Genomic DNA, 13293 nt, shown 5'->3' with positions numbered 1-13293 from the left:
TACTTTAAAAAAGTATTGATACAACAAAAACATGGTATCAATAATTTTTTAGGGTTTTGACAGAATGCTTTTTCGTCTCAATTTTTCTAAGGGTATCGATATTTCAAAAATTATCGATACTTGGCCACATGGTATCAATACTTTTTGGCCTGGAGCAGTTCTGACATGTTTGAAAATCATTTTAATGTGTTAAAATGATTTTAACTTAATTGAGATCATTTTGACTTGGTTAAAATCATTTTCATTTGATTTTAAAATTGTTTCAAAATTTTCTATGAGTTTATTGTAAATATTCAAAGTTTTATTTCTTAGAATTAAAATTTAAAACATATTTTATCAATTTTAGCTTGCATTCAAAAACACTTTTAATTTGTTATATCAAAATCCTTTATCAAATAAAGCTTAATGCAATGCACTTTAAATCACAATTTCAACAATACCAAATATAGCATTTACTTATCACAAACCAAAGTCTAAAGCCATTTCATGTCAGTATCTAAAACATATGCAATGTCATTCAAAATATACCAAACTTGACATTTATCAAACATCAAACATCAAACCACAACCACAATCTTATATACAAGGCTTTTACATCAAAGTTCACACTATCTTGTACAAGTTAATCCAACCTATGTACATGCCACAAGTGCCCAAAATAAAACATCAAAAGTCTACTGAATTGAGAGACGGTAGTCGTGAGCTTCTTGTTGATTCACTCGATACGTTCCGATGTCTAAAATCTACAAAAAAGTAATAACATGAGTAAGTATTTAAAATACTTACTAAGCTCATACATTATAACAATTACTTACCTCAATTTCTTATCACGTACAAAATCATTATGTAATACAAATATACCTATCAAGATTCAAAAAACTTCATTAATATATAAGGTTGGAGCTCATTCACATATATACAACCTCAATTACTCACATTTTCATTTCAAATCAAGTTATATTTTGTATCCAAATCATATACATTACTTTGCCAACATCTAATGGAATATCAACTCATTTCCATTCACAGTATTACTTGATGAAACTTTCTAAAAGAACTTGGTACACAGGTGAAAGTAATAGTGTTTGGTTACCTATTTGGGTTAAACCTACACGAATAATGAATCACAGTGCCTGGTTACCCGTCTGGGTTAAACCTACATGAATCGAATAATAGTGTCTGGTCACCATTAAGGTTGAACCTACATAACAAATAGCCTTGCTAAAGCTTAATATACATGTATTCTCGAGTCCGCAACACATGCTAGAGCTTGAAACCTGCGAGCAATAACCCGTAACCTCATATACGAGACTGTTACTAATTTCATCAGGATTTATCTCACATTATAACACAACTCACAGTCACCAACAATCACCATTACCAAATCAAATATAATATATTAGCAGTAGCAATTATATTATACCGTATGAACTTACCTGACAAAATTGTATCGATTTGGCTAATAAAGACTAGTTGACAATTTTCTCTTTTCCTCCTTTGTCCTTCGGTTGTTGAAATTTTTGATCTAGATTAGAATTTAACTCAATTAACCATTCCAATTAACAGTTAACAACATATAGAGTCATACCATAGCTTATCTATACAATAATTCCTCAACTTTTGCATTTATCTCAATGTCGAAACTGATCTCAAACACATCCTTAACTAATATACCATCAGCATGTTATATATACTTTTCACCCTTCTATTTTTAGTTTCCACAAGTTAGTCCTTAATGACAAAACTATCAAAATTTCACTTATTCTATTAAAAATTAAACTGAACATACTAACTAATAACACCGAAAAATTCATGAATTATTTAATGATAACTTTTCTAAAGTTTAACAGTTTCACGAGATAGTCCCTGGGTTAGTCGAATCAAGCTTCCAAAATTCCAAAAACATAAAAATTACAAGAAAATGATTTGGATAACTCACCAAATTGAAGAACTAAAGATCAAAACCCTAAAAATGTCTTTTCCCCTGTTGAGGTTCAAGTAATTTTTATGGAAATGGTTTGAGAAAAGCTTGCTTTTCTCTTTCCATCCGTTATCCATGTTTTATTATATTTCATTTCATTTCATTATTATATTATTATATTATTTTACTTAAATTTTACTTATGTAATCTAAGTAAAGCGTCTATGATACATTAAAAAAAAATAATATCATTACTATTTTGATCCTTAAATAATTTAAAAGTCTATAAAAACTAAAATTTTATGACTTTTACAATTTAGTCATTTTTCCTCAATTGCTAACTGTTCACTAAATTACTTGGCCAACACTTAATATAATTCTATAATAATATCATAACTATTATAAAATAATATTTACTGACTCAATCCTTGAAAATAAGGGTTTCAAAATCACCATTTCCAGTACCACTGAAAAACGGGTTGTTGTAATTATGGTATTGTTGTTTCAATGAGATTGTATTAGATATTAATTTGTAAGCAAGTCTCAAAATTAATGTCTATATATTTGAAAGACATTCTTAGGAAATGCATTGAGAGTTAGTGACCTTGCCCTAGTGTGCGTGCACCAATGCTAGATAAACAAAGTAATTAAAGATATGGAAGTGCGGGGAACTTCAAGCATACAAGTCAAATTGTAATATAATTTTAATTTACAATGAAATATGAAAGTATTCCGAAGATTGTACCCAAGGGATTGTCAAAATTTTTAAATGTTGTTACTAAATTAATTATTCAAAAATAAGTGTTAATCTAATCAAATTACAAATTGTAGTGAGAATCCAAGATCAAGCTGAATTAAAATTAATTGAACTAAAACTAATCCTAATTTACTATCTACTAAAGAAATTAGTATTTATCAAATAAAAAATGCCAAAATCAATTAATTAACTAATTAATAATTAGGCTAAAATCCTAACCTGATTGAATGGTTAACTACCCTTACCCAGAAATACTCTTTTGGTCTTTTCCTACTTAAGGATTACTGCTTAAGATACCATTTTCGTCTCAATTTAAAGGCATATTCACCAAATCGATACGCTACAAATCCTTTTGGTCTCATTTGTCTAGATATTCTACTAGAGGACTCAATTCTTGTATTCTAGCAATTTGACGAAATCAAATAACAACTCAACCAAATTGAATTAAGCACTCAACTGATAATCAATTACATAGTTAATTCATTCCAAAAATATTCATAATAGCCCAAATATCAATCTCATTAACATACAAATATTAAATCAAATAAATGAAAAATAAAAATGTAAAATGAGATTGAGTGGATAGAATTCTCATTGATAAAATTTGGTTGATTGTGAAGTCTTGAATCATCTCTGAATGCAAATGTTACTTGAGAAAATATAACTTCAATACAAAGACAAAAATAACATAAAATATAAAAAGAAAAAGAAACTAATACAAAATTATTCTAAGAGAAAACCTAACCTAAAACTAAGCTATTGACTAACTACTGAATAGCTACTGAACATCCCTTTTAGTTCTAAATAAAACGTTGGTTATATAGTGAGGAATCCAAAGACCAAAGTGCCTCTCCGTTTAATACAACAATTAGGGTTTAAAGTTGAAAAATTACCCTAAATTTCCATTAAAATCAAATTTAACACGTGAAAGAATTTTTTGCGATGCCGCCACATTGGGAACTTCCTCCTCATGATGTGGTATAACACCTTATACCTGGTGTAACATCCCGATTTAGGGTCTAATAGGAATAGTGGTTTTGAGACCACAAATTTGATGTAAGAAAATTTATTTTTATTAGATTTTCATGGTCTACGATTTCATGAAATGATTTCATGAAAATTTCATTTGAAAATTTTGACGTTTGGGAACTCAATTTAGTCAAAAGGACTAAATCGTAAAAAGTGCAAAAGTTGAGTTCTACATGCTAGAGGTGTCCAATTGTTATTAAATTTTCCTTATATGGTAATTAGACCATTGGTTAATGTTTTTGGACAAAAATGGACATGAAATAGGTGCAATATAATATTTTTAAGTTAGGGGTATTTTGGTCATTTAGTAATTAAAATGAATTAAAAACACAATTAAAAGCCAATTTTTGTTCATCTTCAAGCTATGGCCAAAAATTTCATGGAGAAACCATGGCTACAGTTTTTCAAGCTTCCAAGCTCGATTGTAAGTCCGTTCTAGCCCCATTTTTAATGATTTTTACGTTTTTGCAATCCCTGTAACAAGATCTATCTATTTCTACCATTTATTTGAGCTAGGATTGATGTTTAAAAATTTACCCATATGTTACACGTGTGTTTTTTGATGTTTAATGGAGGAATATGAATGTTTGTTGTGTACTAAACGAATTTTACTAAGTAGTTTTTGGTGAAAACGCTAAAAAGGAGTAATTTGTTGAAGTTATAAAATTTGTCATAAAAGTGTGATTTAGTGGAAATTTTGGGCTGCTATAGTTATGAAAATGATTAGTCTAGGCTTAAAGTACAAAGAAATTGAATGAAAATTATTTTACGAGATTAGGGGCAAAAGTGTAAATATTACAAAGTTTAGGGGTAAAAATGTAATTTTGTCATAGTATTATTTTTGGATCACATTGACTAATGTGACTAATAAATAGACTAAAAGTGATATTATAGATCAAAGAAATTGATGTTTGAATCTAAAACGAGAGAAAAATGAGAAATTAATGGTTAGGTCCCTTTTCGCCATTTTTGGTATCGAGGAAAGTTCGTGCGATAATAATTGTAATAGCCCGATTTTGGGCCTAGTCAAAATATTGGTTTCGAGACCACAAATCCGAGGTCGAGAAATTATTTAATGTTATTTTATGTGTTATAGCATGATCATATGGATGTTTGAAAATTTTGGTGAATTAATTTAAGCGATTGCATGTTTAATTTTGAAAAAAGGACTAAACCGCATAAAGTATAAAAGTTTTGGTCTATTAGCTAAAGGTGTTAATTAGCTATGGAACGTTAAAATAGAGGTCCTTATTAAAGAAATAGACAAATATTAATGTGGTGGCTGGATATGGAGACAAAAATCATGAAAGGTCAATGGTTAGTTGGCATTAGGTGACAAAATTTGACTAATGAATAAAAAATAATAAAAAGCATAGTTATCATCTTTTTTTTCATCTTCTTCTCTCCACGAATTTTCTCTAAGAAAAATGGCCATGGGAGGTTGAAATTTGTAGCAGCTTTAGACCCTTGCAAGTAAGTGATTTTGATGGTCATTTTTGTTGATTTTTATGTTTTTGGAACCCTTATAACTTAATCTAGCTAATGAGGGGACTATTTTGCAAAATGGTTGAAAGTCTAGGGTTTTTCCATGGGAATATTCATGTTGCTTGCTGATTTTTATGGTAGAAAATGAATATTGGTTGTTAAATAAACAATTTTTGTTAAATGATTTTCATGAAAACACCTAAAATGGGTCATTTTGTAAAAGTTATAAAATAGGTGGTAAATGTGTGAAATAATTGAAAATGTGGGCTTCTATAAGCATGAAAAAGGCTTAGCTATGCATGGGTAGTAAAGAAATTGAACACATTTCATTTTACGAAGCTAGAGGTAAAAGTGTAAATATAACAAAGTATAGTGGTAAGAATTTAATTTTACCAAAAATGTGAAATTGGGCTAATTTGAGTAGCTTGATGAATAAATAAGTTAAATGTGTTGTTATAGGTCAAAGAAGATGAAATTTGGAATTAGATCGGGAGAAAAGCAAGATAATCAAGTAATTGACTTATTTTGTCGTTTCATACCGAGTTAAGTTCGTATGTTAATAAGCATTAAATTTGATATGTTTAAATGCTTAATCTGTAACACCCCGAACCCGAGACCATCGCCGGTGTCGGACACGAGGGGTTAACAAGCCAAGTTCACTTGTTTTGCCCATCCATTTGACATTTCCAGTCAGGCTGGAAAACTGCGTCACTGTCGCCTTAAAAATCATATCTCGAGTTTCAAAACTCGGAAACTGGTTTCGTAAATTTTCCCTGAATTTAGACTCATATATCCATCCATGGATTTATTTCTAGAATTTTTGGTTGGGCCAATTGGTACAGTTTATTAGTTAAAGTCACCCATGTTACAGGGATCGACTGCTCTGACCTTCGCGTGGTATAACTTGAATATCTCTCTGTACAGGGATTTAATGCTGGTGCCGTTTGTTTCTAATGAAACTAGACTAAAAGTGGAATCTGTACATATAAGGTATGTCTCCTAATTCTTTTTGGATAATTTATAGTAAATTTTTAAAGTTGCGACAGGGAACCCAAAAACCGTTCTGGCCCTGTCTCACAATAGCTTTAATATCTCTTAACATGTAACTCCTATGACCATTTCGTTTCTTCCATATGAAAATAGACTCATCAAGGTTCATTTACATAGCTTATTCACTATTTAATTCCATTCCTACGAATTTTGGTGATTTTTCACATTCACGTCACTGCAGCTGGCAGCATCTGTTTTTAAGGTAGGTCTTACCTATTTGGTAGTCTCCATGAACCAACTAGTCTTGCCATACATAGGTTCATATATGATCATTTTAACCATGCCAATGGCTGATCATATGACCAACATTCCCATTTCAAGCCATAGCCACATCGTGACACCAAATATATACATACAAACCACAATTAGTCTAAGTCGATACTTCACTTTTACGAGCCATTTTCGCATGGCCGTACATATATACATCACAACATATTCAACCAACAAGGGTAGTCCTATACATGCCATTTCAAAGTTCAACCAAAATTTATACCAAAATAGAGGCGTGGATAGTGTGGATGACTTCGACTTTATTGATCCCGAATCCGATTCCTATCGGCGAAATCTATAAAACAGAGAGCCAAAGTAACGGGTAAGCATTTTTTATGCTTAGTAAGTCTCAAGGAATATAATCAACTCTAATTACAGCAATACATTCACATAGCCAAATGCATCATTTCATTAATACACATTCTTACTTCACACTTCATCATTATATACTTTCACAAAGTATCAATCAATTCAATAACTGAAATTCATTAGTCGATTGAGCGAATGTTGCTCAAACATGTCGACTTTCCAATGCACATATAACGTACCTTATCCTTTGGGCTTTTCGAGTGTACTAATTGAATTCATTACAGCAACCAACACTCACCTCCAGCCCAAGATTCTTGAATATAACCGGATATAATCACGTGCACAAATGCCTTGGTCTTAGCCGGATAGAATAACTTCATACGAATGCCTTGGTCTTAGCCGGATATAGCCACTAGCACAATTGCCTTGGTCTTAACCGGATATAATTTCAGCATAATTGTCTTTGGGGCTTAGCCCGGATATCATTCAATTTCTCATGTACACATACATCAATAATCATTGGACATACATATTTCATTTTCGTTACTAAGGCTCAAACGCACATATATTCACAAGCATATTCGCCGGGACTTAGCCGGGTATCATTCAATTTCTCATACACACATAAATCAATAATCATACACATCCATACTTCATCTCACATAATTCAAGTAAGGTCACTTCTTGAGGACTTACCTCGGATGTTGTCGAACGGCTTTTTCGGCTATTCGATCACCTTTTCCTTCCCTTGTCCAATTGTGGCCCTCTTAGCTCTTGAGCTAATTCAAACAAATTCAATTTATTAAAACCTCATTGTGCTTGCTTATGGCGAATATGACAAGGAGTTTAAATGGTCATATGGCCACTCTTTAGCTTGAATACACAATGGTCATGCACATTTTATACTACATCAAGCAATTCAATACAATTTATTTGAGCATCAAGGAAAAGCTAAGGCCTTCAATAGGCTACCCAAGGCCGAATATTCATGTACATGTTGAGGCCAATTTTGCACTTAATACCTCACAAAACAGCATGCATTTTACTAGTTAATGCTTTGCACATTGTGGCCCAAAACTTATAATATAGCATCAAGCACTTATATGTGTGCTAGGCGAATTGTGCTTGCAATTTCACAAGCATTCTTCCACATCTTCTTCTTTAAACCAATATATTCATCACTTACTTCATAGCCAAAACATCATGTGCAAACATATATATACAATATGAGCATGGCGAATTTCAAGGTGTCCATAGCCATCCAAAATACAAATTTTAACTAACATGCAAGAAGCATGAACCATGCTCATGAATGCATCATGGCGAATATGACAATCATGCTCCATTCAACTTCAATCATGGTTAAACACAAAAGAAAACTCAAAATCTTACTCAAGAGTAGACAATCCATCATTGCATGCATCATCATCAAGCTTCACACTTAGCATGCAATGGCTTTATCACCATAACAACTTTGGCCAAATACCATTTCCATGGCATAACAAGGATTTGAGCCATGGCTAACATGCACATCAAATTAGCAACCAAACCATGCATGAAACTCCCAACACAACCTCATACATACCTTAATCTTGATGCAAACTTAGCCAAATCTCCTTCTAGGTCTCTTCCAACCCAAGCATGAAGCAAAAATCCTCCCCCTTTTCCCTTAGTATTTTCGGCCAAGAAGATGAGAAAGGATGAACAAATTTTTCTTTTCTTTCTTTAGGACATTCGCCAAAGTGTTTAGAATGGATGAACAATTTTTTTCTTTAATGCTAGTCTTTATTTTATGACTTCCTACATACACCACTAGCAAAATATGTTGGAAACATGTTCCTTGCCCATAACCTTGTCATGGCGGCCACTCCTCCTTAGGAAGGGGATTATTTGACATGCAACTCCACCTTTTTGTTAACATGTACTAACAAGCCATTTAAAATTAGCCTATCATATTTCACCATGTTTCACTTTGATCCCTATTTAATACTTTCTCATACAAATAGGTAAAATTAGAGAATGAAATTTCCACATATGCATGCACACACATAGTAAGCATAGAATATAACAATTAATTATTTTTATGACTCGGTTTAGTGGTCCCGAAACCACATTCCGGCTAGGGTCTATTTTGGGCTGTCACATAATCAATAACATGTATTATTTTGTATGTTATTATTGGATCATGAATAATATAAAAATACGAGATCGTATTGAAAGATCAAATTAAGAGAAATGCAGGGTTGAGTATGATCGAATTACGACTTGTTATAAATTGACGGTAAAGACCATGGTTGGACCATGGCAATATGTGTAACCATGTAAGACCATATCTGGGATATAGCATTAGCATGGATCCCGTATAAGACCATGTTTGGGGCATGGCATTGGCATTGTTATGTGAGCTAGTGTAAGACCATGTCTGGGACATAGCATCGACATTGTTATGTGAGCCAGTGTAAAACCATGTTTGGGACATGGCATCGGCATTGTATTGTGAGCCAGTGTAAGACCATGTCTGGGTCATGGCATCAGCATCGTTATGTGAGCCAGTGCAAGACCATGTCTGGGACATGGCATCAGCATGAGGCATCGTGTAAGACCATATCTGGGCTATTGGCATCGATACGAGATTTCCATGTAAGACCATGTCTGGGATATGGCATTGGTACGATACATCATGTACGAGTTTTCCCGAGTATCCTTAGTATCCCAAGAGGTTCAACAGATAAATCCAAAGATTAAGTCAAAGAAATGACAAGGTATGATCATGTTGAAAGGGTACAGCTATGTACACAAAATTCATGAGTAATGAATTCGATGTATATGGGACATTTGGTAAGAATGTAAATGAGTAAGTCCTACCTATGAAAATGATCTTGTGGTGACCTTGTGATTATAAGTCTATACTTATGATGTATAAATTGGTGGTAAATTTGATTGATGATCATGTGCGAGGCTTTTAGGCCAAATTAAATTGAGACATGATAAGTTTAAGTTTTGTTGTTGATGTATAGGTTAAATTGGCCAAGGAATGGCATGTAAATATTTGATAATGACTAGCTATTGGAATGGCTAGTTAAGGATATGCTTTAGTGTTATTGGAAGGACAGAAATGTGCAAGTGTACATAATCGCAATATGTAATAAAGTGATAAGTAAATGTCGAGTTATCGTACCTACAGAGACTGTGAAAAAAATATTTATGAATGCTATTTAAAACACTTTGGTGAGAAAAAAATAATTTGTTTGAAAAGGGTGATTAAAAACTAATATTTTAAACAAAGTAAAATAAATAAAAATAAAAGTTCTAATGCACGATTTCAAAATATGATTTAATCAAGATGACATAATTGTGTTGGATTAATTACATTTCCTTAACTTAGAATTATTAAAATCATGTTTATATTGTTACGAAGAAATTCACGAAAATTCAGTAATTTGCTAACTTATGAACATATTCACCTACACAAATCCATTCATCTCTTAACATATCCCTATGTCAATTCAAACGATTAAACAAATTTTAATAAGCAAACATGTTATTGCACAAACATACTCATTAAATTGAACTAATGTCTTGCATATTCCTATGTCAATTCAAACATTTACTTAAATCTAATAAGAACATAAAAGACTATGTGAGGTAACAAGGTATCCTTACCTTGAGATAGTTTAATCACAATAATCTTGCAAGTTATGCAAGGCAAGTGTATCCCCAGATACATTGCTAATTTAACCTTCAGCTACGTTAGAAGAATAAACATGCACTGATTAAGTATTGTGTCAATTAATTACAATTTCAAACCGTTTAAATAATTAAATCATTAGTTCCCTCACAATTATAATGTAAAAATAACTTAGGCATGATTTTACTTAATCAAGCATTTTACCAAGGCCTATAACAGCATAAACACAATTTTAATAATTTAAGATGATGAAATGCAATCAACCCAACATGAATTAAATTCAAGCTAAGCTGATTAAATTAGCTATTCCAACAACATAAATATTTATAGATATGTTGCTCACAAAAACAACATAATTTAAAGAGATAGGGAACAAGAATCAAATCCGGTGTTTTCCCGTGGCTTGACTAGGTTGCTATGAACACTCAATTGCTGCTCCAAAATGGCTAAAGAAGAACCCTTTCTCAAAGGGAGAAATCAGCAAGAGAGTAAGGAAATTTGGATGGGAAAATGAGAGGAGAAAGTGAGAGAAGAGAGAAGAGATGTAAATGAATGAGGGATGTGTTGAATGATCAGCCAATGGTGCTTTTTATAGCTGAATGTGGCATAAAATTTGCTAAAAATAGCAACCAAAGAGCCACCCCTTGGCCGACCACCTATGTTACAAAGTTGATGGCTTCAACTTTGCTAAATAAGGCTTGGGGCAAATCTACAAAGCCACCAATTGTGGAGGGGTCAATTTGGAATCTGAACAAGTCTTCAAGGGCTTCTTTTCAGCTTAAATAATTAGCTAATGAGCTGTATTGAGTCAGCACTTGGACAGTTTTGGGTTGTCATTTTCTTGGCCGGTTTTGTTCACTCTGTTCGTTTCAATCGAACCATTTTTCATAATTAATTAATAATAATTTATTAACCCATATTAAATTGGATATAAATTAAAATTAATTATATCATGAATTAATACACATAATTTTAGGCCGTCTTAGGCTAAAAATTAATTTGCCTTGATACTTCAAATTGCTTCTCAGTTTTGTGCTTCTAGTAGTGTCTGCCGAGCCATTTTTCGCCCTTTGTGCAAATTTTTCGAAAATAACCAAAAATCATCGAAATTAATTATGAAATTAACTAAAATTCAACATGTTCATATTTTAAGTGCACTTTAATTATTTTATAAAAATTAATTATTTTTCGACAAGAATTTAATAAAATTCACATGAATTTAAGTTAAAAAGGGTATGAAAAAGTGTGTAAATTTTTGTGTTGCCACACCCCCAAACTTAATTCATTACTCGTTCCGAGTAATGCACAAATTTGAAAAGAATGTTTCGAAAAGACCTTTGAAAAACTCCTTTAGAATGACATTCTTTCCAACAATCATGAATTTGGCATACTTATGCTTAAGAACAAGAAATTCGATATTTATGCTATCTAAGTATACAAATTATTCAAATTAATCTCAATCATTCTTATGATAGCCAAAAATCAGACTAAATGTTTCCTAATAACGTCATGTTAACCCTTACCAATTTAACTTTATTCCCTTATTCAAGATTAAGCTGTAATCATTAAGTTTAACTTATGCCTTCATATGTTGCACGTAGCAATTTCTCTCCACTAATGTTGGTAGCATTGGAACTTGAATCAATAGGTCTTTAACAAGGTTGTAATGTGGCTGGGCTTAGGGGCAGGTAAAAGATAGATAAATTTAGGCTAAAAACCCTAGACTTAGCTTGCACCGAACCTTCGAAATAATTACCTTCAATACATCAACTTTCTTTGCTTTCACATGCTCTTTTGTACATCTTATTTTAAGAACTCATGCTCTTCTTTTTCTTTTTTTTTTTAATTCGAGCTTTTTACTGTATGTACTATAATTTTTTAGAGCATTTGATACTTCTTTTCAACTCCCCCAAACTTATTTTCAAAGAATACTTTGAATAGTACTGAGTCTACTGTTTGGGACAATTTTAAGACAGTTAAGAGAGAAGTGATGGCTAAATTTGCAAGGGTTCAAATAAAATTAGGCCATATAGTCTCAAAGTTAAGTTTCAAAGGATAAAAATTTCATCATGGTTGGCTTGAAAGGCTCAAACGGTCCAAAAAATAGTTGCCTAAATAATTTTCAACGCTCCATGCTTCCTAGGATTTCGCCTCAAGAAACTATTAAGTTAATTTTAAAGACTTAAAATTTCATGCATGCTTAACTTTCTTAAGGAACTAAAATTTTATGGTATGATTTGCATGTTTTATTAAAAATACATTTATGTCATTATTAAGCTAACATAACAATTATTGAAATAATCGAACTTTATTTACACTGAAGTTTAGCATACTTAACAACATTTCAAATTATTGAACAAAATATAACCTAATCATAACTAAAAGAAAAAATTATTCTGAGTGGAAATAATTTCTATTTTTCGGTCCCCCTACTTAAGACGAACAATTTCCTCATTGTTAAAAGTGAATAGATACTATACACCAGGTAGGAGTTTAGAAAAGAAGAGGTGAGTCAATTTGACTGCTTAAGTACCAAGCTCTCTCTAAATCCATTCCTATCTATTGCCACACTTTGTACTTTGCAACTTGTTCATTTTTATTTATGATTTCCATATCTTGTTTTATTATGCAAAAAATAAAAATCATAATAGAACCTAATCCTAAAACATTAAATAACCTAGGAAAGAAAATGAAATAAAGTAAAGATCCCCCCTTTTTATTTATTTGCAGATCCTTCAGAATCAGACTCATCTTTTTCCTTCCTCGACATTGGAGTCCATGGTTC

This window comes from Gossypium arboreum, chromosome 6, assembly GCF_025698485.1.
Source record: "Gossypium arboreum isolate Shixiya-1 chromosome 6, ASM2569848v2, whole genome shotgun sequence".
NCBI classification, from domain to species: domain Eukaryota; kingdom Viridiplantae; phylum Streptophyta; class Magnoliopsida; order Malvales; family Malvaceae; genus Gossypium; species Gossypium arboreum.
Note: the sequence above shows the minus strand (reverse complement) of the source record.